Raw genomic sequence first — 26,113 nt, forward strand, 5'->3', positions numbered from 1 at the left:
AAAAGGACCCTGCCCGGGATCCTCCCTGAACATTATTGCATTCTTTGCCTAGATTCTGCAGCCTTGCACTAGTCGCAGAACATCTTTGCTGAAGAGGTGCTGTGTGCTGGGAGCCCTGGCTCATTTGAGACTCTTACCTCATGGGTAGCTCATGATTCCTGGAGTATGCAGTCATTTTCATCATCTCATTGACAGCTCATCATTACTGGATGTGATGTACGCTATCGTTTTCATCATTCAATTTATAGATGAGGAAACAGTGCAGGTAAGTAGCCTGCCCAAAGTCATATACCGTGTATTCTCAAAACCATTCTCAGAATATTATTGACTCTGAGACTCAAATATTAAGTCCTTCATTTTTCCCATTCTCTCATTTTTCTCTTGCCATCAAAGATTTACAGCAGAAAAGGGTACCAAGGGGATGGAACAGGTTCATGTTCCTCGACTTCCTAGTTGGAGGTGAGTGTTATAGCTTAAACCTCGACTTTCTAAATTGGAGGTGAGTTTTATGACTTAAACCTGGACTTCCTATTTGGAGATGAGTGTTATGGTTTTCACCTTAGCTTCCTAGTTGGCAGTGAGTGTCATGGTTTTCACCTTGGCTTCCTAGTTGGAGGTGAATGTCATGGCTTTCACTAGGGAGGAGTGAATATGGTCACATATGCATGTCACATAAACTCCAAAAGAAGTAATAAAAACTCATTTATAAACAATATAATGCAGTGAACAGGTCTCACCTGTCTGGCTGCATTTGCTGCTCTGGCATTTTGCCTCCTTCTCTCTGATGAGGACATCACCTTGCACCAGAAAACTTGGGATTGTGTTGGTAGTTTTGTCCATTTATGTCAGCTGTGCGGTTACTGTCAGCTGGACAGAATCTAGAACCACCTGGAAGACAGGCCTCTGGGAACTCTGCGGGGTGGGGGAGTGACGACTTTCCCACAGTGGGAAACTTTTCTCTGGCTGGGGTCCTGGGCTGCATCAGTAGAGGAGGAAGTGAGCAGGAACACACATCTGTTCCGTGCGCTGCTCTGGCTGTGCACACATCTGTTCCGTGTGCTGCTCTGGCTGTGCACACATCTGTTCCGTGCGCTGCTCTGGCTGTGCACACATCTGTTCCGTGCGCTGCTCCGGCTGTGCTATAGGTTGCTGCACCAAACTCCTACTGCCTTCACTTCCCTGTGGGGATGGACCGCGCCTTGAACTGTAAGCTAAAATAAATGCTTTATCTCTTAAACTGTATCTGTCAGAGCAGTTCATTACAACTGGAAGCAGGATGCAGACAAGCTGTAATTGCTTTGTCCTGCAGCCATGAACACAGTCATCACCCTGGAGAAACACTGACTGGGTTAACGACAGGCAGGATGTCTCACCATGTCTGCTATAGGCAGTGCTGTCCCCTCCCCTGAGTGACATAGAATGCCACACAATTCAGGACAAAGGTAAACTCCCCACCACACAGAAGAATCCTGACAGTTTTTACCATTCAGACATTGCGAAGTTAGAGCTACTTCAGAGGAGAATGGGTGAACAAACCCTTCCGACTTGTACACCAAATGTAAGTTAAGAATTTCTGGCTTTTTCACCACTTCCATTGTAAACAGGAGGACACAGCCTTGCAAATTCTACCCACACACGATTGCGCATCTATGCCACCCCACAAAATCCCGAGAAACCAAGGCTCTTTCCTGGGTATCACCTGCTCTGCTTAGAGGCAGAACACTCTTCTCAAGTGAGTGGATCTGCGTCGTTGATCGGTATTCTTTTTTTTTTTTTTTTTTTTTTTTTTTTTTAGTTTTTTGAGACAGGGTTTCTCTGTGGTTTTGGAGCCTGTCCTGGAACTAGCTCTTGTAGACCAGGCTGGTCTCGAACTCACAGAGATCCGCCTGCCTCTGCCTCCCGAGTGCTGGGATTAAAGGCGTGCGCCACCACCGCCCGGCCGTTGATCGGTATTCTAAGGTCTGGCGTCTTTGCATCTGCCTTTCATGTCACCTTGTGGAGATCTTTTCACAAGAGACTTTTTACATGGCTCCAATTTTCCCTAAAAGTTAAAATTAATTATACCAAATCTAATGTCCATTTTTTCTAACTCAGGATCTTGAAATTCAGGCCACTACCAACTAAATCACTTTGATCCTTTTTACTTTCTGTGGTAACCGTTCCATGGAGCTGTCAGTAAGAAAACATCCAGTTTTGGCTAGTTCCCCGCCACCGTGCCTGTCTTCTCAGGGCCCTTCTGGTATTTCTGACCACTTTGGACATGATGGGATGGATGGTCATCAACAATTTGTTGAGTTCCTATGAGAAAAGTGAGAGAAGAAAGGGCTCAGGAGAGTGGTTTCCCACTCCGTAATTGTGGTTTCTACTTCATTTGTCTTTAATTGTTATCATGAACTTCATGCTTGAATTCAGTGTTAGCACGTGACTGCAGTAACAGAGGAAAAGTGCAGATTTTGTTATTATGAGTCTTTTTCTGTCTCTTCTCCCCAGTGAGAAACAAAGAACAATTAGGTCATCTTCACAACTGATTCCCGGAGCCGTTGTGCGCAAACTTGAAATATAACCTTGTTTCACATGGGTCTTTCTAGAACATTTAGAAAACACATTCCAATTGACTTTGTTCCTTCAGTAAATCTGATATTCAAGTTGTAAAGAATCAGGGGGAAGCAGATCTCCCTTACTGATTCCCATCTGCGTACCTTCTAATGTTTTTCGTGCACTCGTTAAGGTCAGATGTGTAAAGTTTCTTTTTAGAAGACCTCAAACTTACCCTCCCCCCAGAACTACTACTCTTTATCAAAAACAGCTTTATTATTATTTTATTTTGTGTGAATGGGTGTTTTGCCTGCATGCATGCATGTTTGTGTACTACATGGATCCCTGGCTCCTGTAGAGGTAAGAAGAGGATACTGGATTTCCCTGGAAATGGACTTATAAAAGTTTATGAGCTTCCATGAGGGTGCAGGGAATTGAACCCAGGTCTTCTGTAAGAACAACCAGTACTCTTAACCCTTGAGAGATCTCTCCAGCTCCTAGAGTAGTTTATGTAACCAGAATTGCATTGATTATATTCTTATAAAACCATTAGTGCTTTAAAATGGTTAGATTTTTATCTTCTCTTTTGGGATGATATGAATACAGTCAGGCAGACAGACAGACAAACACACACACACTCACCAACAGTCATGCTCTCTCGGGGATACCCTCCCCGACAGCCTCCCAAGCCTGGCTGTTTTTCTCCAGCAATGCTTAAGTGACTAGTTTGGCCAGGAGTAAAGCATCCGCTGCTCTTCTCCTGATCCTCATGGCCCACCCTGCACTTGGATGTCCCTCCCATCGGATCCCACTAAGCACCATTCCCTTGGCGCTGTCAGACACTGGCGCTGGTGTCACTTTCCCTCACGTTCTAACAACTTTTGGTCCAGCGCACTGTCAGGGTTTTTTTTTTTTTAATTTTTATTTATTTATTAAAGATTTCTGATTCTTCCCCGCCACTGCCTCCCATTTCCCTCCCCCTCCCCCAATCAAGTCCCCCTCCCTCGTAAGCCCAAAGAGCAATCAAGTTTCCCTGCCCTGTGGGAAGTCCAAGGACCACCCACCTCCATCCAGGCCTAGTAAGGTGAGCATCCAAACTGCCTAGGCTCCCACAAAGCCAGTTCGTGCAGTAGGAACAAAAACCCATTGCCATTGTTCTTGAGTTCTCAGTAGTCCTCATTGTCCACTATGTTCAGCGAGTCCGGTTTTATCCCAGGCTTTTTCAGATCCAGGCCAGCTGGCCTTGGTGAGTTCCCCATAGAACATCCCCATTGTCTCATTGTGTGGGTGCACCCCTCGCGGTCCTGAGTTCCTTGCTCGTGCTCTCTCTCCTTCTGCTCCTGATTTGGACCTTGAGATTTCAGTCTGGTGCTCCAATGTGGGTCTCTGTCTCCTTTTGATGCTCCTGTTCTTTTAATTCTTCCTTGCAAGGCTAGCTACACGATTTGCAGGGCTCAGTGAATAATGAAGCTGCAGAGCCCCACTAACAGGGATGATGAAGACTTTCAGGACATCAGTGAAGATCATTCAAGTCATCACAGAGTCCCTCTGAGCATGTGCCCCCCGAGAGACCACGTAGGTGACACAATCAAGGTTGATCCTGCTGGTTGGAATAAACAGTTCATTTTCTGATTTTCATCAATGAGAGCTTCAAAAGCTCTGTGGAAAAGTACTAGGGTCTTTCTGCCTTTCTCTCCACCTCTTGTCTTTCCTTTATCTTGCCTGGAGAGGGAGGAACTCTGAGGTGAGTCAGTAATAGTCCGATTCCCCTGGGCCACATTCTTTGGTCCTAAGGCAAGTATTCTTACCTCCTCCTTGTAGTTTCTCTTGCTGGGCTCAGGGAAATCACCTTCTGCACCCAGCTACCCTGCTGTGAATCAGCGTTTGGTTTACCCTTCCTGCACCTCAAGTCAGTAACTTGGGCCCCACATCCTTGATTGGGTAGAAATAGTTCTTTGGATCCAAAGCCTTGCTTCTCCACAGTTCGCACAACACTCCTAGGCACTGCCATCTGCCCAACACAACCCGACTAGTGCACAAATAAGCTGGCACTTTGATCTCCACGTGGTTCTCACCTCTCCGTGGCCATTTCTACCAATTATTAACACATGAGCCTGTGGTATGTTATCCGGCTTGGGCTTCTTCATGGTGAAACATTCTGAGATACTATTAAATGATCCTCCTAGATCTATTCTCCTCCCCCACCCCTCTTGCTTAGTTAATAGTATTTTCCTTTAAGAGAATTGAATTTGAAAACAAACCAAACCATGTCTGCCTACACTTCCAGTCTCAGGCTTTCATATCTCTGACTGGCAGGGAAAACAATTTTGGCAGAGTTGACCATGAATTGACCCTCTTTGTTTCTGACAAGCCGAGGGAAGGAAAAACATGACTGATAATAAGAAGTGGTTGCTTCGGGGCCAGCCTGGCTGACAGTCTTAGTCAGGCGATGTCTTCAGTCCCGGGTCTTTTTTGACAAGTAATATTCTCTGAGTAAGCAAGGAAGACAACGCCAGAAGTTTGTGCTTGTAGAAAGTGAAGAAATGTCCTATGCTCTTATTCCTCAGGACCCCCATGCATTCCTTCTGTCTAGGCTGAGGATGTTAAAGAATACACAGGGTGAACTGAATTCTATTTACCTCCAGGCTATGACAGAAGTTCATTTTCTCATGGATAGTTTTCGTGTGGATACAAGTGAATAATTCTTTTCTGGTATTAAGATCAATAATTGTGTTCCCTGTGAGCCTCATATTTTTTTATTGTGGACACTGATAATCTTCTTGCATTTGCCATAAGCAGACCAAGCTCACTGATTTGTATCCCACTTCTCACAATGTAAGTGTCCTACGTTGAGTGACTCAGACTTTACCAGACTGTTTATTTTGGTTTCCTTTTGATCTTCTAACAATATTTTTACTTTTATTTTAAATTTATTTTTATGTGTGTTATTCTCTGCATGTATGTATGTTCACCACATGCATGCATGTATGGTGCTTGTAGAGGCCAAAGGAGGTCACCCAGTCCCCAGGGACTTGGGTGACAGATGGTTGTGAGCTGCCATGTGGGTGATGGGAATCGAACCTGGGACCTCTATAAGATCAGCTGGTGCTCTTAACCACTGAGAATCTCTGCAGTACCAGAGCTCCTTACTTAGATTTCATCCTACTTGCTATTGAGTCTCAAGAACAAGTCACAGTGGACTAGAGTTTAATCCAGACCAGAAAATAGGAGAGCTCATAAATTAAAGGGAAAGTTATAATAAAAGCATATCACCTTGATACAAGCTATGGCCAAATGATTAAAATTATGAAGATTTGGGGGCGGAAGAAATGGCCCAGCAGTTAAAAACACTTTTAATTCTTCTGAGGATCAGACTGTGATTTCCAGAACCCTCATGGTGGCTCACAAACATCTGCAACTCCAGTTCCAGGGATCTGACACCCATGCGCACCACGTATTCACATGGTACACAGACATATATGCATGCAATATTTTTTTTTAAAAAAACATTGAGTTAGAGAGCTTTGAAATTGTGTAGAAATAGGTTGAGATACAGGAAATTGAAATTCCTGATGCTAAGTGTTGCCACTTGTCATTGCTATGTGGCTTTGTCAAAGTCTCATAAATATAGATTTATTCTGAAAAAAAATGTAGGGACTTGTGTGCTCAGAGGCAATGTGGAGACTAATTTGTTCATGTAGAGGTTTGACAGGCTAGCTTCATGGAGAGGAAGTTAGTAATGAGAGCTGTATCTTCAGGAGACAGGAGGGCGGGTGTTCCATGTAGAGCCACAGTTGAATATTCAATCTGCCCTCCTAAGAGTTCCCTGTCTCACTGTTTATTTCCAGCGAAAAGCCATGGTAGAATTATTACTGACACCAGACCTGGGACTTTTCTGATCTAATTAAGAATTCATAGCATCTTTAATGAAGCATATAACGTTAACTTTTACATCAGAGGCTTTACCTAACAACATGGCCTTGATTCTTTGCATACCTTCATCCTACCTGCTCTATTTTAACATATAGATGATGTTGATTGACATTTTGTCTGAAACCACTCCGTTTAGATCGCTGTTGACAAGTGACCATCTCTGTTCCAAGGGAAACTAAGTCCTGTCGTCGTCGATGTACCGGCTTTTCTTTCCTTTGTGTTCCAAGGCACTAGGAACATGACTCTGCCTCTCTCTTTGCATAAGTGAGTTGGTGCGGGGGGAGGGCTCCTTCAATTAACATTGAAATTTTGATTATGTAAACTATTTAGCCTTTTCAATTCCTATAACGTCACTTAGCAAAGGCTGCATGGAACTGTCTACATTAAGTACACAGAAACCAAAACTTATTATCAGTCTACTGTGTGTAAACCAACTGTCTTAAAAGGGCTGTGCTACGGGCTAGACGTGCTGTTTCTCTCTTTCCACATTCAATTTTTCAGGTCCTCATGTGTAGTTGTATTTGAAGGTGGGGCTCTTGAGAGGTAGTTAGGGTTAATGTCATAAGTTACAATAGGAATAGTGCCCTATAAAAAGAGGGAATGACACCAAATCTCCATTTTTTCTGGTATGTCAAGGAAAGGCCCTTTGAGGTCATCATGAATGTGAGGTCCTCTCTAATCAAAGGGTCTTTATCAGTTATCCAATGTCCTGGCACCCAGGTCTCAGACTTACCAGCCTTCAGAACTTTAAGAAACAAAGGTTTGTTGTTTAATCAATATTATTTATGTCATTTTGCTGTGGTAGCCCAACCCGAATGAAATAGATTATATTTGCTCCTGTATTGGAGTTATCAAAAACTTATGTGAACATGAAGGCATATTGGAAGGGTTCAAGTCAGTAACTCTTTTTGGATTGTATATGCACAGAGCCTACTGACAGAGGACAGCTTTGCCCACAGCATGCAGATAGCTAAGAGGCAGTACTATTGCTAGTGTTTCTCTGCTGATATCTGCTCAGGGTTGTACATATCTTTGTTAAGAGACCAAGGCTTCTTACTTGATTGCTTTTGTGCTTATCTTTGCTTTTGATATCAGAGATCTTCTGGACATCATAGACCCTGGGTTGTTGTAATATGCAAGAAGGAAATGCCATTTTAATCAGAACACTGGTTAAAAATAGGAGCTGTAAAATATTTCCTTGTCATATGGTATGGAAAAATATTGAAAATTGATCCGAGTTTTCCATAAATAGTTGGAAAAATTATTGGTTCTTGGGTATATGCTATTTTTAGGATGAAGATTTTCTTTTTTAAAGATTTCTATTTCTATTATCTGTTTATGAGTATTTTGCCTGCATGTATGTATGTGTAGTATGTGCGTGCCTGGTGTCCACGGAGGCCAGAAGAGGACTCTGGAACTGGAGATAGAGATGTCTGTGAGTTAGCATGTGGGTGCTGAAAACTGAACCCATGCCCCTGCAAGAGCAGTCAGTGCTCTTAACTTCTGAGCCCTCTCTCCAACCCTGATATGCATTGTTTTTATTCTCAAGACATACATTCAATTAAAGAAAGCAGAAGATCTGCAAAAGTTATAGTAGCTGCACAATGCTTAAAGGAAAAAATGAGTGGGGTTATTTCCAGGATCTGCTTGTAAATATACATGGGTATGCATAGAGATTTATTAATTTACTCTATCAAGTTGAAGGACCTACTTAAAGTTGCGGGTTCTGAAGAATTCCTGGTGATTTTTGTTTTGTCTCTTCTTCTGTTCTGAGATAGGATCTCATTATGTAGCCTGGGCTAGCTTCACACACATGATCCTCCTGCCTCAGCCTCTTGAGATTTAGGATTGCAGGTGTGTCGCTATGCCTGGCCTTACTTGGCGATTTTGATCAGCTGTGTTGTAGTAGTTAATTTGGTGGTGATGTGCCAGTGTCTAGACGATTAGAAGGGACAGAAATCATAGGTAGGAGGACCAGTGGGAGTTTATTGACACAACTCAGGCAGAAAGTACTGAGAACTTGACTTTGGATAAAACTGTAGAGAAATTAGGCAGAGAGAATATGGAGCAATAATAACAGAGTTTGCTGTCTGTTCACCTTAAGGGTGAGGGAGAAGGGGATGCTTCTACCCAACAAGAAACCATGTCTGAATGGCAAGGAGGATGCAGAGGAATTCCCGAAAACGTCCTGGCGCTCTTTCATGTACCTCCTAAAGCTGATGTTTATTAAATTCTGCTCACTAATTTCCCCTGCATTTTAAAAATCCTGGTTCCCTGGTACAAGATCTGGCGTTCCAGTCTCCCAACCTAGGTCCCCGAAATGCCCAGCACTGAGCTGTTTTTCACTCAGGAGCAGGTGGACCGGCCTGTGCTGGAGGCAATTACCCTTTCAATTGCCATCCCCTCTGCTCTGTCAGTATTTAATTCTGAGCTTCACAGGCAGGAATCATTAGTAGCTTATCTGCCTCGCACGTCTGTGCAAAGGAAGAAAAACTGATAAAAATTTAAAACTATGATGGGCTAATTATAGTAGCTAAGTTTGGAATAAGTAATTAAAATTCATATAACAGAACAAACATATTGAAATGTAATTGCAAATGGGGTGACTATGTTCAACAGGCATTTATTCATCTGGAGCACAGTAGGGTTACGAGAAAGAACAATAAGGAAAATCTGATTTAGGTTATGTTCAACATATAAATAAAGGCACTTATTCAAGGCATTAATTGATCAGTGTCAAACATGTGTAAATATAGTATTTCTCTATGTATGAGGCGCCTTGCTATTAGCAGCCGAACAAGCCACTCAAGGGTGCAGTGTACATCATGAGTCCTTTAGTATGATACAAATGAGTAAGGAAAGAAGTTGTGGAGATTCCCTTCACCACTCATCTCTGTACAGTCAGGAGTACGGTCTGCCTCACTCTGTAGGAAGTTCCTATGTGCTCCTGTTTTCATCACTGAGGGTCACACCTACAACCCTTTGCAGCCGTTTCTCTTAGCCGTCATAGATACTGGACTCTTTGGTTAAGACCATGAGACATAGTGAGCTCCTACCGCTGTGTTACTGGGACACAGTAGAGGAAAGATATATAGAGAACCCTAGAGTCTGCATGCTCACTATTGTTAGTGATGCCCTAACCAACCTCTTAAATGGTTATTATTTTAAACTTAACTTTTAAAAAAAAGCTTCATACTGAGATTATAGGTTTCCCGAGATTGGCACCATGTGATACCTAACCACCTGGAAGAAAGTTGTTCGTGTTTGGTATTAGAAAATTGTAACCAGGGTGTAGAGATGGCTTAGTGGTTGAGAGCACTGGCTGCTCTTCCAGAGGACCCAGATTTGACTCTTAGCATCCACATGGCGGCTCACAACAATCTGTGACTCCAATTCCAGGGACTCCAGAGCCCTCTTCTGGCCTCCATGGACATGGTGTGTATGTGGTTTACCGACATACTTGCAGACAAAACACCTATACTTATAAAATAAAAAGAAGCAATCATTTTTTTAAAGGAAAAGATGATTGAACCCAGTGTGTTTACTGCCATGAGTGCAGAGCTATCTAACACGTTCAGAGGATGAGAGACAGACCACAGCTCACAGGAAATTCCATTCTACCTACGTCCAGGAAAGGGGGACAAGGACAGTGGGAAGACTGCTTCTAATACTCCCAGGGCTGTGTGACTAGACGGCCCCTAAGTCAGAGTTACTTAGGTCCAGTTACCTCTTTCCTGAAAGTTCTGAGGACAAGACCATTATAGAAAGCTGAAAGTTGTATTTGGATTTCTAGGACATGTGAAGGTGTAGGGAAACAATGACAAAAAATAACCATTAGTAAGTTACTAGTGTTTATTAATAGTAGCTATTAATTATACTACTTTACTAAGTGGTTTGGTCATAATTAGTTTTATCGATATTTGGCAAACTTGGTTCATAGTAAATATTTAAATGTTAGTTCTGGTTATTAGCTGCATCCAGTTTAGCAAACACTTTACCCACATGCTACAGACTGCATGTGTTGCGCTTAAATGTATTCATTGCAATCCCAGCACCAGGTATGAGGAGGTAGGGCCTTTGGGTCATGTTTGTGGAGACAGCGGAGTCCTCATGGCATGAGTGGTCTTATATGAAAGGGCAGAGAGCTTGCTCCTTTTCATTGGTCACTGTCGTGCGATGAGACGAGTATCTGCCAAACAAGAACAGGCTCCCTATCAGTTCTCCCGCACCTTCTTGGACTTTCCAGGCTACAGAATTGTGAGAAGCAAACACATGGCCCTGAAGCTACTAAAGTGTTCTGTCAATCAGCCCTGATGACTGTGCCGTTACATCTCATTTAATCCTCAGAACCTCCCTGCAGAATGTAGGTTTTGATTCTGCCTTCTTCCTGGGTGAATTGAAGTTTGCACTGGTAAATACATCTCTTAGGATCTCACTGGCACTTGTACATACATCTCTTAAACACACCTTTTAAGATTGCTCTAGCTTCAGTTGGTGGATGCTTCCCTGACTCTTGGCTGCTTTGACAGATGTTTTTTCCTGAGAATGTCTTTGTGGTTTGCAGCGCAGTACCAGAGGAGTGAGAAGCAGAATGGAGAAGCCACTTCTGGGGACAGCAGTGGATGTCAGAGCGCCACCTCACGCTTTCTCTAGTTTTGGCCTGCATTGAGAGAGGTAGGGTCACTGGGAGGAGAACGCTACCGATGGGAAAAGGACTTCTGAAAAAGCAGATGAGATGTAACCTTGAGATCTCCTGAATTACGAGAGACCCCAAATTCTTCAGATGGTGTGAATTTGGAGATCACCCTCTTTTGTACGGTTGTACACCTGCACATAGCTTTGGGTGTCGTCCAGAGCCTGGTCTCTGTAGGCTCCCAGGAAGTGGTTTCCTATGAGATGACTAAAGACATTGGAAGGAAGAGTTAGTTTATGTAGTGTGAGCCAAAGTTTTACCCTTTAGGCTCAGAACAGAAACAGAAACCACTTCAGATTTGTTCTTTTATCTTTGCATCATTTCTGCCTTCTCTTCCTCCCTTCAAGGCTCCCATGCATCCTTCCTTGCTCTTGCCTGGATTCACAGCCTCATTATTCATTACTTGCTGTCATATGCATACACGAGTTACATGCTTATATATACATATAATATAACCCACTCTCAGAGGAGAGCTGATACTAGGACATGGAATAGAAGGGTCCCAGCTGCTGGGCTCCATGGGGCATGGGCCTCTACAGAAACAGCTGGAGTACTGGTTACTTAGTGAGATGTGATACTTGTGGAGACATGTGATCAGAGGGAACAGGATCCCATGTGTGCTTCAAGGCTCCCTTTGGCTGTTAACAGACCCAGCACCCTGATACATAGTCACAGTTGTAGTCTGTTTAGCAGATCCATACTAAGTATTTCCTATGTATCAACCATAGGGCTATGTACTGGGGCATCTTGGCCAGCTAGACCAATGCCTGCTCCTTGGGTAAGAGTTGATTCATGACAGGAATTCAGATTCCTCAAGATGTGAGCCTAGAGCTATGATGCCTTTGAGAAGATGAGAAGATACGGGGTGGGGGTGGGAGGGAGTAGGTGGACAGTGTTAACCACACTGGTAAACTCTATAGTAGGAAGTCAGATGTAGTCCCAAAGCTATTTAAAGTTTCTGCAAAAATCACACACACCACATATATTTCAATATGATAATGAATTCTTAAACTGTTAAGTAACAAATTTTAAATAGTGTCAAATTTGAATAATTGCTCCACTTAACAACTCACGGATGCTCAGTGGAGCAAATTGTGGAATTTATGGACTTCTCACATGATTATCATTAGCAATGACAGCCCGGGATTAGCTGGAGAACAGACATGACATATTCTATTTGTTATCCCATCGGGTGGCACAGACGTTCTCCTATAGCATGGCCCATCTGCTATTACCATCATTCAGGTTTACCCTGCAATTATCTAAACTGTGTGATTTCTACTCCTTCAGTAATCTTATCTTATTAAGATTTTATCGCGAGCATTTACCCTGCCTCAGCCATTGAGATAATTGTTATGTTTCGGTATATGGCTTGTGTAACAGCAGCCCTGCCATCACCTCTCACCTCTCCTTTTGTGGAGCTGCTCCACAGATACGTCTTTCCCCACTTGCTTCTACCGAAATCTATATTTTTTGGTCACGAGAATAAAGGGCTCTATTACCTGTTTTGTGTTCTAGATCTTAGCACAAAATTACTGTCTTTTCATGGAGACTTAATTTAGAACACCTTGGTATAAATAGCTTTTTAGATACTAAGACAATATTGGATGGTTATAAGACCATGCTGTCGTGACTGGTGTAATGAGAATTTAAAAGTTTAATTTGCTTAAATCTTCTTCTCCTGCTATGGGTTCCTCTCACTGGTGTAGGCAAGGTTAGATACAAGATTCGAGAAGTAAAGAAGCTAAGGAATGGGAGATGCACCAGTGACCTTTGTCATTTATATTACGAAGTACTAGACTAAAGCAATGCAAGGAAAGAAGGGATTGCTTTGGTTCATTGTTTAGTAAGGAAAGCAGACCATCGAGGCATGGAAGGCATAGAGGCACGAGGCAGCTGATCATACTGCACCCATAGTCAAAAACCAGAGCAAGAGAGAGAGGGGCAGGCTCGTTCACTCTCTCCTTTGTTTTTGCCGTGGGAGCATGTAGCTCACATTCAGGGTGTGTCTTCCCGCTATAGTTAAATCTTCCTGGAAACACATTCGTAAGCACATCCAGAGATATTTCCAAGATGGTTCTAAATCTAGTCGAGTTGACAGTGAAAGTTGACCACTCTGACTGGGTTCCTCTTCTCACACATGGAATGATGCATGAGTCTTCCACACATTTTACACCTCCCAGGAAACACCATGGAGGCATGCTCAGAAGCATGTCTCCTAATTAGTTTAAAATATAGACAACTTGACAATGAAGATTAGATGTTGTAAGTCCACCCACTGTCACCTCAACACATAAATTTATCATTTTTTACACCCTATGTAGTCAACAATGTTGAAATAGGAGCGGCGGGGCTGCGTCCCCAGCACCCCGGCCACTTGGCTAGCTTATGCCTGAAATAACAACACACAAACTGTATTCATTTAAAGACTGCTTGGCCCATTTCTATCTAGCCTCTTCTAGGCTAATTCTCGCACCTGGACTAGCCCATTTCTAATAATGTGTGTAAGCACCCCAAGGTGTGCTTACCGGGAAGATTCTAACCTACGTCCATCCTGGGTCGAAGCTTCATTGCGTATGCCCAGGAGAGCGAAGCAGGGCCTCTGCTCCAGAGAGCAGAGCTGTCGAGAATGTCTGAGGAGTCTTACCTCACTTCCTCTTCCTCCTGTTTACTCCTCCCACCTATGTTTTAACCTATCAGGGCAAGCAGTTTCTTTAATTAATCAATGACCTTCCTCCATCACAAGAACTCACAGCCATCTCATAGGCAAAATGCATAGAGTTCATTTCTAACAGTGCCCCAAATCTTAGCAGTTTTGACATTGATCAAAAGTCCAAAGTCTCTTCTCGTATTCAAGGCAGTCTGTTAACCATGAGCTTCTTGTAAAATCAAAACACAATTTACGTACTTCCAGTGTATAATGGTACAGAGTAAACATTTCTACCTGGTCCACAAGAAAAGATCGGAGCCTGGCAAGAAGACAGACCCAAACAATACAAAACTTCACAGGGCAAACATGAAATCCTTTAGCACCATGTCTAGCTTATGCTGGCCTTATATGGACCCAAATGGACTTGGGCAGCCCTACTCCTCCACATCCACCTGCCTGTGGTACATATGGCATTTCTCTTGAGACAATCCCATTCTAAGCCTGCATCTTTCCACAGTGTACATCCAGTCTAGGAGTTTCCAGCATCTTGCTGTGGTGCTGCAGCCAGCGCAGCCAGGATGCCAAGACTGGCGGGAAGGGGGTGGGGTGTGGGGATTGAGACACGGAGGCTTCTTTTCAGGTGGAAGAACAGCAACCTTTATTTTTGCCCAGCAAACTTTTGTACCTCTACTCCTTCTGTGGAGACCCACCGGCCAGAAAGAACACAAACATCCTTGTCAATTACAGACCACAAGGAAGTTCTGCTGTCAGTCAGGGGGGGGTGAGGGCAGCTGGATCACAACGCTGTGGTAACTTGGGTTTCACCTCCTGTAGGTCAACTCAATTGCTTCACAGGGCCTCCTTACAGGGAATCCTTATCCCCTGCGATTTTCTGGAGCCTTGATGACCCTAGAAACTTTTCATTTCACATTCCTGAGTACCCACACAGAGGGAACTGTGAATTAGTGCTGTCTGTAGTATGCTCTTTCTACCTTTGGCCATTGCTGCTTTTCTGAATCTTGATGGCTGAATCTTAGAAAATACTTCTCTAAAAGATTGGTTTCAGCTGGGCAGTGGTGGCGCACGCCTTTAATCCTAGCTCTCAGGAGGCAGAGGCAGGCGGATCTCTGTGAGTTCGAGGAGCCCGGTCTACAGAACGAGTTCCAGCACAGGGTCCAAAGCTACACGGAGAACCCCTCTCCACCCCACTCCCCCTCAGCCCCCCCCCCCAAAAAAAAAGAAAAAGAAAAAGGAAAAAAAGATTGGTTTCAAACAAGGAACATCTCTAGTAGCACTCCTAGTCCAGGCATTCTCAACTCTCAAATCAATTTGCATTTTTCACAAGTTGAAATCTTTGACGTGTGATGTTTTGCATTCAGAATATCTTTCCTATTGTTCTACTGAAAAACATCAAATTTCTCTTTAATGACAATAATCTCTGAGACTTTGAGGCTAGGCAGGGGCAGCTGCTTCCTCAATTTCTGCCTTGTTTTTATCTTGACGCTTACTCCCCTGCCCGTCCTCACCACATGTACGTTTTCCCTCTCTGTGTGCTTTCGGTATAGATTTGACCACAGGAACAAGCAGCAGCCATTATACCATAGCCCGGATATTAACCTGTCCTGAAATTTCCTCCACCAAACAACTTCGCTACTTCTTAATTCTGTGTTGGTTAAATGCTTAGTTCAAGGGCAGGATGCAATCGGATTCTTTGCCGGAATGTAACACCCAGTCTCTGTTTCCCTGGAAACTTCCTTAGCCAGATCTGTTGTGTGTGCTTCTCTCGGTGCTCTGATCTTCCAAACTCCCAACTAAATGGCCCATTAAGTTCTGCCTTCGGCATCCTAGGTCTCCATTCCACTCCCGAAGCTCCAGACCGTTCTCACTCTGGCAAACCCCTTCCAAGGGCCTCATTACAGCAACAGTCCTGCTCCAGGTGCCAATTTTCTGTGTTAGTTACTTTTCTTTAGGTTACAACGAAATAACTGAGGAAACAACTCAGGGAAGACTTGTTTACTTTTGGCACAGAAGATGTGGTGGAACTCTGAAGCGCTTGGCCACAGTGTGTCTGAAGTCCAGCAGCTGAGAGAGATTAATGCTGGTGTTCAACCACCCTCCCCCACTCCCCTTTTCATTAAGTCTGGGATTCCAGTCTGTGAGGTCTTCCTGCCCACACTCAGGGGACTTCCTATGACTGGATTAAGCCTCTTCGAAAACACTCTCACAGACTTGCTCAGAGACGTAACTCCTAGTGATGTCAAATCAACAACCCAGGCAAATTAGCAATGAAGATTTTCCTTAATGGGGGACTTTATCACTTCAACATTAAAATAAAATAGGTGAACGGAGGTTGTAGGATTCCTCCATGGCTGTATGGCCCCGAGGACGTACCTAGACCCCTTTCATCAGGACTAAAATGGGTTATAAGGTGGGGATGTATCCTAGGCTGCCCAGTGGGTACTGTCATTATGGTCTCTGGCCACACCTGTACTTGCAGCTGCCCCTTAAATGTTGTGGCTTTGATGCCTGGCTCACTTCACCTAAGTCTTAGCTTTTAATTGCCAACAAAGTATATATATATATATATCACTGAAATTCTGAAACCTTCACGCTTTGCTTATCCCTTGGTCTAGAGAACTCCTCACCTAGATCCTGAACATACCCAGTAGGGACGTACACAGCATTTACTTTCACGCTCATGGGTGTCCCCCGAGTGCCTCCTTAGAAATCTGTTTGCCTGATGCCATTGTCCTTCAAGCTTCAGAGGCTCTGAGGAGAAGCAGGATTTTACACTTTCCCTGTGTCCCTAGCACCTATATCCGGGGTCCTACATAGCACGCCTTCCACAATTGTTTGGTGAACAAGGAAAGACCCTCTGGGATTAAAAAAAAAATCACTTTAGGTGTAAAAGCAGTCATTTTTGAACCCAACCACATTTTAAAAAGCAAATCTTTCAGATGCAAATGAATCCTAATTATGTTCCACCGAGGGACAATTTGCCAGTTGCTGTTGACTATGTAAGTAAAATGAAGATGAAAAAAAAATGATTTCTAGGAAAGGGATACCTCCAATGTCAGGTACATTATTATTTCAAGCTTCACCAGCTGCCAGCTAATTACCTTGGCCATAGGGTCCAAAGTAAACACAGATGTGGCAGGAGTAATTACTACTGAAAGCCAAAACAAAAGCACTTCCACTGCAGGTTGGAAGGCAGCCTTGGTGACTCTGGTAAGGGTAAGAAAGCTAGAGACAGTTGTGTGGACAGGGAGGGACCCAGAGGTCTTGATGGGAGGATGCCCGAAGGACACAATCTGAGGGAGAGGAATCGTTTGCTGGAAAAGTGATGGGAAAGTCATAGGATCTCATATCATCTAGACTTCTACCGGCGTTATAAAACAGCAAAAATAGGCAGAGGTGGCAGATCTCTGTGAGTTTGAGGCCAGTCTGGTCTACAAAGAGAGTTCCAGGACAGCCAGAGCTAAACAGTGAAACCCTGTCTCAAAAAACAAAAACAAGCAAACAAAAACCCAGCAAAAATAAAGGACAAACCCAAGACTTACTATATAAATATATATTATCTATGTAATTATATATTTCTTATCATATTTTTTGCCCAAGTAAATCACTATAAACCGGATAGTAAAAGTGAGATAGGAAGTGAAGATAATGAAATTGCTCACCCAAGGATACTTGGAGTCACTGGAGACATAGGATTCGGAGTGCTTGGGGACAGAGTCTATTCTTTGTTCCCGGTTACACTGGATGTTTTTACAGTCCACAATTACATTGGTAGATTAGCTTATGAGGCACGTTTTTTTAATTCTTTATTTTATTGGTGTTTTAGCCTATATGTATAAATGTGTGAGGTTGCTGGATCCTGGAGTTACAGACAGTTGTGAGCTGCCATATGGGTGCTGGGAATCGAACCCAGGCCCTCTAGAAGAGCACTCAGTGCTCTTAAGCGCTGAGCATCTTTCCAGTCCCCATGAGGCATTTTTGTGCCTATCACAAGCCAAGGAGACAATCACAAAAGGAAACTGCCCTCCTGTGAGCAGTTGCACAGGAGTGCTGTCCAGACAGAATGAGGATGTGACAGAGGCTGCTTCTCTACCAGGAGGGGAGCTCTCTGACCGAAGCAAGCACCGCTCAGATTCTGTGATCTTCAGTGCGTCTGTGGAACTGCTCTTTTTATATAACACCCATCCCAATAAAGTGAGAGGATGCGGAGCACTGTTTGAGGATGGGAGGCCAATGAGAGCGCTGATTGATTACAGGTTGTACTCTAGGTAAAGCAGTCATATGCAGGCGCCACACAGAACCCCCGCCCTATTGATTATATTTTAGGTAAAGCAGCCATGTACAGGTACCACACAGAATCCACTGCCCCCAAATTAGAGCTAATTCAATACAATTTTGTGTAAGAATAAAACATAACTAAAAATAATGTAAAATAACTAAAAGGCATGTGGAAAATGGCATTTCTACCTAATGGAACCAAAGTCATGTTAGTGCTAAGTATGCAATTTAATGAGTTTTCAAGGCCATCAGGATTTGATGGTGGAAAGGATATTTTCTGATATTAACGGAATTTAATTCCTAAGTATGACTGATGGCTGAAACCAAAACTGTTTTTCTGTTAAACTCAGCTTTTCTGTTAAAAACTGTGATGACTGGTTTAACTTACAGGTCGCTCTGAAGACTGGCGCATAGCACCCAGCTCCAAGACTAACTGGCGTTGGTAAGCTCGTTCATTAACGAAGTGAGAAAATCAGAATGTAGCATTCATGCCAATGTTAATGTATTTCCACCTCATTAGAGAAGTCAACACATGGGAGAAAAATACATTTAGAAGATTGCTGGGTATGGAATTTAAGCAAAACGATCGGGATGCGCACTCATCATAATTTAACTCCCTGCTTGATTGTGTGGTTATTTGTTTAAATTTCACAGTTTGCTTTTAGATTAGTTTGCCCGGTATTATCTCTCCAGTGTCTAACATGGAGCCTGGACTGCAGCAGGGCCACAGACGCTTGTCAAATGAGCGCTTTTATCAGACAGGAACGTTGTGATGCAGTCCCTTTCCCGGGACCAGAATTCTCTTGAAGGTGTTCTCCAGCCTGAGCAGTCACGGAGATAGCTGATAGAAACGCTCTTTTACAAACATACAGCCATCATTACATCATATCCTACGAATTGTCATTATGAAACTACTCTCGTCCAACTGTGTAAATCACACGTTACACCACATCATTCCTACTATAGATCTACAAAATCCCCGTGGGCAGAGGCTGCATGGACGTTTTGGTGCTTAACAACAGAGCCGGTTGTATGATGAGTATCTGTTGATGAGTAAATGATTACCTTATGGAGAACACAGACTAGTTCAATGATAGGAAATGGATGAGCTACTGTGGCCTGTTCTTACACTGTGGCAGATATCTCTGGTAGATCCTGAAGATCATTCCCATTGAGGTCAGATAGGAAGGAGCATGGCCTCCTTCTCCACCAAAGCTCCAGGGTGTATGAGTCATCTCCTGGAGTTTAGAACCCCAAGTCTGTTTTCCATCCTGATCTTATTATCTTGGCTGAGCCAAGGGAATCACGCATTCAAAGGTGTAGGCTGCTTATCATTCAATGGTAAACATTTATCTACTCTGTTGTTCAGTTCCTGCAGCATCAGCAACCAAGCGTATCTGACTTTCCTCTTCATCCTCTTCTAGTTAATTCTGCAGTGGGTGAAAAGAAACCCCCCAGACCTCATAAGACAATGCAGCATGGTGTTTTCTACAACAGAAGAACATATATGAGGTAAGCGAACTTAGGGAGGGAGAAATAGAGGGTAAAAGAAACTCAGAGAAGATTGTGTATGGGATTGTACGTAATGTTGGGGGAATAAACAGGGGAAGTTAAGGAACTGTGAGTAGGGAAAATAATATTTCATCTGATCTTCCAATATAAGGCAAGCCACTTGGGCAAAATATTTAAGGCAAGAAAGAGCAAATGTAAAGACATTAAACATGGATGCTTGTCATCTTTATTATCACCACACTGGCACGGTGGTACATTGCAATGTGGGGCTGTTTGGAAAATAATGGGTCCACATGCATTGGGATTCCTAAAGGCAGAGAAGGATTCCCTTTCCGTCCAAGAAAATGTCCATCTATACAATTGCCCAGCCTCTGTGGCTAATGAATAAAATGGCCGATGAACATATGATGCATGGCACCCTTTGCTTAGCCAATTAATAAATCCAAGCAGTCGTGACAATCAAAAGAATCCCACTGTTCCACACCCCGCAGATCCGGCAAGAGAGGTCATGGCATTTTCCACCTGTGACAGGTTTCGAGGACAAGGGCTTACATATTCCTTCCATCCATACTGGTTATGTGCCCTCAGTCTGCCCTGTTTCCCACTTTCCCAAAGCTCCTGAGTCAAGAGAAGTAAAGGGGAGCAGTTGGACAGGGTGTAGGGGAGAAAGGTATGAGGGTTAGAACAGTTCAGACCCTGTTTATGGGGCTCCTGCCAAGCCTCATGGAGTCAGAAGCCAACTCCTTAGCTGCCCAAGCCACCCGCCCCCCCTCATTTGCCTGTGGCTGCCAGTCACTGCCATCTACACTGGATGCTTTGGGGTTTCTCTGTACTTTCCCCTATTTATTCCACAGGTAACCTATGTTTAGCAGAAAGTTCTGTTAATTCTATTTCAAAAATGTACCCCCTCAGTCCAAATCTAAATGTATCATTTCTTTACCTCCCACTGCTGTCCTTTCCAAATCCGTTGGAAATATCTTGTTTACCACTGCCATAGCCTCTAAGGTCTCAGAGTTATGATCTAATAAAGTTGTGGTCCAGTAACATATACAGTAAAATCAGAGTTATGATCCAATGAAACATAGCAAACCCTTCATAGGGGATCACATCCACCCTTCCTTTCATGCCATGCAGGGACCCTAAGCTTCCTTACCCTGGGCCCAAGACTTTTTATTCATTTAGTACAGAACACACATGGCCCGCCATCTAGAGGTATTTATGTTTTAGAATGAATTGCTTGAGTTTGGAGTCTTTCACAGGCTAAAATGACCATGCCTTTCCCCAGCCCTACCCCTCACCTCATTCTCAGAAGCTGTGTCATTTTTTTTTCATCTTTCTCTGAATGATCCAGGTCCTGCACCCACCATGATGCCATGTCTTCCCATTGACTGAATTCACTTTCATTTTCTCCTCATCTGGAAAACCAAGACTTGTTCTTTAGGATCTACCAAAAGATCCTAAAGAGAGTAATACAATACACTAGTGCCTTTCCACTCCTGGGTGGCTCTCTGTCATACCCATGTATCTTTTCTACTTTAATCAAATATTTACACATTTGCTACCCATGTCTTTCTTCCTGCCCTTCTTTCTACTCCATGCAAGATGAATTTGAAGGGGGAATGGTTCAGCATCTTTATGAGAGAAAACCCTGAGACTTTAGGTTGCAACTGAAGCCAAAAGTCTGTCCTGATGATGGTACCTGTCTTTTGATGTATCAAAGACGAATCTCGGCAGGTAGACCAGAGAAGTGGCTGGAAACAGAACTGACAACTCTTCCACCTGCTGAAGTGTTGGGAGCAGTGAGACCCCATATCCTGAATTTCTTATAACCCCCAAATCTGAGTGCCTACAGCTGCTCTGAGCACGAGACCTTCAGGAGTTCCTGATGGCAGGAGAGTGGTTTCTGGTGGGTTTGGCTGGGGCGTGGCTATCTCTATATAATCTGCCCCTGAACACAATAAAGGGGGTATTCTTGGGGAATTCAAGGATGACCCTTGTTGCTGTCTCTCTGTCAGTGTGTGTCTGTGTATTTTAACCTCCAGCCCCCTTGCCCGAAGCTTAGTAACGGGGAGCCAGCACACAGAGCGCAGACACTGGGGCGCGGTGCGCGGCACTGAAGGTTTTTGGTTCTGCATGGAAATTTGCTCAAATTGGAATGTTGATAAAGCCATGAGGGATGGTATTTTGAGAAAAGAATGAAACTTTCAAACATGAGAGTTGTTTGCTTAACTAGTTGTAGACTAGACAAATAACTCAGAAACAGAAAGTTTGGAGAATATAATTCACCAAAGTCAGCTATCACCTGTGTGTTTTTTTGGTAACTCTGAGAAATCACCTCCAACTCCAGTATACGAATGAGGACAGGGGTCAGGCTTCCAGTCAGAAGCTGAAGTAAGGACGGTACAGATCTGCCTTGCATTATTTAAAAATATGAAATAGGGTTTACTATGTAACTGCTCTAAATGTCCTCAAACTTGTTTTTAAAGAAAGCTGACCTCAAACTCACAGAGATTCACCTGCCTTTGCCTCCTGAGTGCTGAGATTAAAGATGTGGGCCACCACAAACCCAGCCTGACTCACATATTTTTGCCATCTTTGTCTCTCCTCCATTTATATGGAAAGTGGTTATTGTTGATATTCCTAAGCCTGCATTGTCAGCAGTTCTCCCTGTTTTTCCTCTGTGCAGTCAGCTGTCAATGATGATAAACGGAATACTGAATGTTAGATTAGGAAGAGCAATGAACAAACTCACATCTGGAGGCAAAATCACACCACCACTCCATGGTGACTTGTTCACAGACAACAGAATGGCTCTGGAGAAGTAGATTTCAGAGGGTATTGGGGACATTGAGTGAATGTGTAAGTGACAAAACAATCCCAGACCAGTTTGGAATTATGATTAATAAAATGGTTATTTATTTCAGGGGAAAAACTTACAGATCACTATCTTAGACAACAGCCCTCTGAGCGACCAGGAATAGAGTCTAGCAGCTGGAAGTGGGAGCCAGAAGCAAGAGAGCAAGCACATGGCTACCGCTGCTTTTTAAAGCAAAAGAGACCACACCCTAGTGGGCTGGTATCTTAAAGGCTATTGGCTGAATGAGTAGAATGTTCTCCCATAGCAATTGAGATTCCAGAAGATGTAGAAATACAGTGAAGTACAAGGTGATGAACTCTGCTGGCTGGGGAGAGAAGAACAAACTGGAAGAGCCAAATTTATGGAAGGGGTCAGTGACACCACCTATGTTTTTCTATTCTGTCACTATAATAGTTGGAGAAGAGATGAAACAAAATGGTTTTGTGTCTCTAGAGTGAATCTATATTTTGTAATTTATTCAGAAGGCATGTGAATGTTATGGATAATTGCTAAGTTTGCTTTCTATATCTTGCTACATTTCGGCTCTTGTTTTCCTTACAGCTACATTTACTGGCAGATCAGCTCTTCCAAAAAGCAGAAGGTAAGATCTCCTGAGGTATCACTGAGAGAAGGAACTAGGGATGAAGCACTGTGATTTTACCTTGGAGTTCCCATGTACCAATCAGGGCACTAGGGTTCAAACATATGCAAAAGGTAAAAAACTGATGGTAGACACCATAACATGATGAAAAAAACTGGGAGTCAGATAAACAATGTCATTATACATCTTCATGAGCTACATTGTAAGTTCCCTTTGGGTGTAGAGAAGAGGTGAGCTAGAGTTAGCTGGAAGGGGAGAATAAAAACCTCAGGAAACAGAGTAAGTCAAAGGACAGTTCAAATGAAATGTGGTTTAATGAAAATGTGGAATTGCAATGTGTTGGTTTGAAAGAAAATGTCCCCCAGAGGGAATGGCACCCTTAAGAAGTGTTGTGGTCTTATTGGAGGATGTCTGTTACTGTGGAGGCGGGCTTTGAGGTCTCATACATGTGTGAATCATGCCCAGTGAGTGAGTTCGCTTCCTGCTGCCTACAAGACATAGGATTCCAGATCCCTCTTCAGCACCATATCTACCTGCACGCCACCATGGCCCATCATATTAATAATTGACTGAACCGCTGAACTGTAAGTGAACCACCCCAAATGAAATATTTTTATAATAGTTGCCGTAGCTCTTCATAACAAAAGAAACCCTAACATAACAGTAAAAGTGTCATTAAATAAATTTCAACACAGAAAGCATGGATGAGTCAGTGAATTAAAAAACTAAAACGTGAGTTGACACAAAAGGAAGAACAATTTTTTTTTAATTTATGGACTCAATTGTGATGACTATTTCATTTTCTTCTCTTGAATTTATTTAGAAGACTCAATTGCACATTTAGCTTGTACTTGGGCATTGCAAACAAGAATGAAAGTATTAGCTGTTCCTTCTAATTTCTCACGGAACATCCTAACTGAAAAAGTACAGACTAGGATTAACGTGGAGTCAAAGCAGCCTTCAAGTTTCTGATGATTTGAAGCCTTTACATAGCTTCTCCCTTTCCCTACAGCTTGGTGCATTCTCTGTCATCAGAACCCTAAAGACAGCATGTCATTTATGCCTAGGGTGACAGTCATGTGAGAAAAAAATAATGTTTTAATACGCTAAAACTATTATCCCTAGAGATACACACATAAATCCATCTTGATTTAAAAGGTACACGAGCTAGAAATTATGGCTATTATTGGCTATTGCATCCTGTAAATGTGAAAAAAATCATGAATAAAACTTTGATGATGATGGCAATGTGGACTTTATATGTCTGAGTAAATTACTTCCAACAGCGGGAGAAATCAACAGCTATTTATAATGTTAGGGTTTCTCTGAATTGCTAACGTGGGAGAGGCTTGGCTAGAAGATTCTGACTCTGGGTCTTTGAGGACAGCATCAGTTATAGGAACCTCGGCCTTAGCTGTAGTTGTCTGAGATCTCGACTGAGGCTGAAGATCTGCTGGGGTTGCGGTTCACACTGCCAGACTGTTGGGAAGAGGCCCCAGCACTTGCTAGATGTGGGGTGTCTTCACAGTGGATCCTCTCTGTAGAACTTCTTGTGTATTCTCAGGGCACGGTGCTGGTTTCCTACAGAGAGAGAAAGGCAAGACACCCACACAGGCCTTTGTGGTCAAATCTCAGAAATTCCACGCCATCAATGCTACCACATAATCTGTAGCAAGGGAGTCATTCGAGTTTGCAGTCCAGACCGAGAGGAATTACATCTTGCAGGAGGCCATCCCAAAGACTCTTGTGCATACTATATCAATCCGAATGAATTCACTTAAGATCCAAATGACAAGCTTTCTTTCTGAATTAAACACTTAGGAGTACTAGAAAATATATCCTTTCATTTGTACGACTCCAAGAAGGCTTCCAGAGCCTCGTTACATCCACTCAGTGATAATGATACACCCTAGATGTCACTACATTTCGAGTTAAGTGATTTCAAGGCATAAATACATATCAAACTTATATTTTAACATTAGCCGTACTATTTCTAGTCAGCAAGTTTTGCGCTTATATTTTAGAAACTAAGAAAGAAGAATTTAAAAATCTAATTCAAAACAATGTACGGAGCCAGTAAATATTCCCGTATTACATTCGCCAAATGTAAATCAGCTTCACTGAACCTACTACCTTTTAATAGAGGAACCAAGGCTTATCAGCTTCTTTTGTGCTTTAGTAAGCATTATAGTACTCTGAGAAACACACATGGCTTTCTTTCAGCTTTTAAATCAGTTACTGCCAAATGTGGAAAGTGTTACCCTATACTCCCTGGGTTAGGAGACACGATAGTTAATCTATGTATCAACTTGATTGGACCACAGGATGCTCACATATTGGCTTAAGCATTATTTCAAATGTCTTCAGGGAAATTTCTAGATACTATCAACCTTGAAACTTTAAACTGAGCAAAAGAGAGTGTCTACCCTGACATAGGTGGACCTCATCCAATCCTCTAGAGTCCTGAGCAACACAATGAGAGTACTTACATTCTCCTGACTTACATAAAGGAGAATGTTTTTCTAGGCAGCATTCCTTGGATTAGAATACTGACTTTTTCCTACTTTTTCATTCTAGCTGAAAATATGCTCTTCCTGGGTCTTGACTCTTCTGGCTTTTGAAATTGGACACTGTCACCAAGTTCCTGAAACCCCACCACTGCTTCCCACATCCCCTCCCTAGATCCCACAAACTCACAGCTCTGTACTGAGAAGTCCTTATAATAAAATGCCTTGTCTTCTTCCATAGTGTACACTTGTGTGCATTTGTGCATGTATGTGTGTTCATGTGGTCCATGCGTGTGCATGCGTATGGGTACATGTAAACACACACATACTTACATTTGTTCCCTGGAGAACCTTGCCTAATACTGGTAATATCATAGGGGTAGAATTGTATCTCAGTTCCCACCATGCTGAGTTTTGGAACATTCGTGCTGAAGTCTTTGCTCTGATTCTCACAAGACAAATATTTCCACCTGTCTCTTCCTGCTGGGAAGTGAACATGGCTTCCCTTCCCTGTAATAGTCTACTGTGA

At 43.0% G+C, this 26,113-nt stretch overlaps 1 long non-coding RNA gene across 7 annotated transcripts; it reads left to right on the top strand.

Annotated features, from left to right (window-relative positions):
* On the top strand, positions 1–25,809 carry LOC126514756 (uncharacterized). Of its 7 annotated transcripts, none has more exons than XR_007595663.1 (9): positions 1–265; positions 394–459; positions 18,498–18,549; positions 19,532–19,619; positions 21,340–21,525; positions 22,544–22,846; positions 23,038–23,077; positions 23,484–23,661; positions 25,655–25,809. It is a non-coding gene; the product is annotated as an uncharacterized lncRNA (long non-coding RNA). The 7 variants fall into 7 exon arrangements; XR_007595665.1 differs by having other exon boundaries at positions 21,354–21,525; XR_007595666.1 differs by lacking the exon at positions 21,340–21,525 and having other exon boundaries at positions 2–265.
* The last annotated feature ends 304 nt before the right edge of the window (positions 25,810–26,113 follow it).

This window comes from Alexandromys fortis, unplaced genomic scaffold, assembly GCF_014885135.2.
Source record: "Alexandromys fortis isolate MF-2015 unplaced genomic scaffold, M_Fortis_MF-2015_v1.1 scaffold_125, whole genome shotgun sequence".
Lineage (NCBI taxonomy): Eukaryota > Metazoa > Chordata > Mammalia > Rodentia > Cricetidae > Alexandromys > Alexandromys fortis.